We start from the raw sequence: 3062 nt of genomic DNA on the forward strand, positions 1-3062 counted from the left end.
TCTTATCAATGTATTTAATATATACTATATTCATTGTAAAGATATATATAGAAACCTCAGTATAGTACACCTACACATATTTTTAATACTTTTAGTATTTTTCTAATGAGACATAATGTTTATATAATATGTGTCATATGAAAACTCGGTTACCAGATAATCAAACACGATTACTAGATTAATTTACAAGACAAGCTATGTGATAGTAAAGAATATGTGTGTGGGGCCTATGACTCCCACCTCAAGGTCAATAGGATGGAAGTGAGAGATGAATCAAGGAGAAAGGATGCTGCTACTGTTGTTGGCGCTGCTATTTAATTTCCGGTAATGGGGATCGTTTTGATGATGATGTAGGGGCTGTTGTTGGTGTGGTCACAAAACACTCAAACAGCATGGATGACACTGCTGGTTTGGTGGTCGTAAACAACATGGGTGAAGGTGCTGGTTTGGTGGCCGGTGTGGATATTGGTAGCGGTTCCATAGCAATTTGTGGTGGTGTGGTGGAAGCGGGTGACACGGCTGGTGGTGGTGCGGTGGCGGAAGTTGGCTGTGTGGGTGTGGCTTTCCACCCGGTTCGAATTAATTGGCTGAAGATGGTTTGCTTGCTTGAACACGAGTCTCTCAAAGGATTCGTTCATCCATTGAGAGCTACATGCTAACAACCGGGTTCAGCCGAACCTGTCTTTTTTCGGTTTTATAAGTAACCTATAGGTATGGATTAATGAGCGAACTCATTCTTTTTCGGTGAACAAAGTCAGTATCATTTAAAAAATATATTTGAACAGATTGATTATGAAAAGTTTAGTTAAAAAAAAAATTAGTAATAAATATTTTTTTTATATACAAACAAAAAGCTTTAAAAAAACTAACAAATATTATAAATGGCGACGATTATATGAATGATACTTAAATTTGTTACAAATTGACGATGTATTTTAGTTATAATAGTGATATTCGTTCTATTTGTTTGACTGAATGACTGATCCTACCCGACCTATCTGGGTCCGAAAACTTTGACGCTGGAAAGATCGAGCACCGAAAAATCCCGAACCCATAGGAATAATTTATGGCTCCACAACTGTCCATTGATGGAACTCGATTTTGGATAGAGTTTGAGCATCCATGGGTCCGGGGGATGACGGGGCCTCTGATATTTATTGTTATTTATCAGTCGGGTTATATAACTAGAATGGAGATCAAGGAGACTGGAAGAACATTTAGAGAGAATATTAGATCATCTTCATTATTTTGTTCATAAAAATAAAGCAACACACTAAGGACCTATATAACCTTACAATCCAACAAACCACACCGTAGACCACTAACCAACTAACTACATTAAAAAATACTTCGACAATGGAATGCATGCCAACATGGCAATACGAGTGTGGTGCAACTTAGATCGTGGGACACAACACAACCCCAAAAACTATTAATAACAATATTACCCTCAAGGCCTCATTCCATAAACGTTAAAGGAGATATTTGATGGACTATCCGAATTGGAACTGATTTCGGGTCCACCTTAGATAAAATCGTATCGGGTTCACAAAGTTGTGGTACTAAAGGCACATTGACCAACCAGGGTTCCTGTGTAGCACTTAGTAAAATACCCTCTTCAGTGTCGAATTTTTTTAAAAAACAGTATTCCCTGTTACGTGTTAATGGACCTAAGCCCATATTTATGTCACATCGTAATTACATTTCCATCCTATGCCCGTTGTAGCACGTTAACAATAATTGAATAACAAGAACTGTTTGAAGGTGGAATTATTGATGGCAGAATCGATTGATGGCAGAATCGATTGATGGCATAAACTGAATAACCAATAATGAAAGGAAAATCGTCAATGCATAATACAAAAATCGAGCAAATAAGAATACAAAAATGATTGTTGTGCCGTTGGTGGGATGTGCATCGCAGAATATAAAATCTAACAAGAAGAATCGGATTTATTTTTCTTTTTTAAATTTACAAAATAACATGGTAAATCAATTTTGATCTATTGCAGTCAATTACACTTCTTGAATTAATAAGTAATTTCTGGAAATACAAATTAAATTAACATTCTATTTGTGAGAATCAAATAGGGTAATTATGTAATTACTAATTACATCATATAGTAATTACATAATTCTCCTATATTGTAATTACATAAAACTCTACTTGTATATAAAATTATTTTACTTAATTCTTACTATTAGCACGTTAATTTAATTTGTACGTTTTTCCATATGTTTTCTAAATCCTAACATCCTATTAAAAAAACTCAGCTTTGTTGGATAATTAGTCAGAAACGTTTTACCCTCATTCTTGAGAACCTTCACCTACTGAATTAGTTACACGTACACACGACCACACGTTTGTTGGCCACTTGGTTTGACTCATTATCTACACAGCTTCCGTTGAAGGACATTCTGTTTTGACACTTCATTATCAACACAACTTTCCTTGGGGGGCATTCGGTTTGGCACTTTATTATCAACACTTTTCCTTATTCGGCGGCAATTGGGTTTGACACTTCATTATTAACACAGCTTCCTATAAAGGCCATTGGGTTTGATACTTCCTTATCAACACAACTTTCCTTGGAAGGCATTCGGTTTGGCACTTTATTATCAACACAGCTTCCTTATTTGGCAGGCATTGATCGGTTTGGCATTTCATTATCTACACAGATTTTCTTTGGAGACCATTCGCTTGACCTTCATTATCTACATAGTGTTTTTTTTAATAGTGTCTCAGTATTAATTTACTAAACCTACTAATGGTCCAGCAGGGAAGGCCTTAAAACTTTTAGCTGCAAATTTTAAAAGTTGTTATAGTTGGGCTTGGATGGGGTCCTCGCCCCCTCCCTCCCTCCCTCCCTCCCTTCACTTTAAATATAGATTACTTTGAAAACTTAAATACTGCTTTGGTTAACTATCTAAACGTTTTAGAAAAAAAATGGAGTATGTCAAAAGAAATGAAATATGGGAATTGGAGTTGTTTTGCTTATAAATTTCAATGGATAGTAGTTATTGGGTGCTGATAAATGTATCCCCTTAAATCATTTTTACTA

This window comes from Bidens hawaiensis, unplaced genomic scaffold, assembly GCF_021521415.1.
Source record: "Bidens hawaiensis isolate Kalapana, Puna unplaced genomic scaffold, B.hawaiensis_p1.1 tig00008459_1, whole genome shotgun sequence".
Taxonomy (NCBI): domain Eukaryota; kingdom Viridiplantae; phylum Streptophyta; class Magnoliopsida; order Asterales; family Asteraceae; genus Bidens; species Bidens hawaiensis.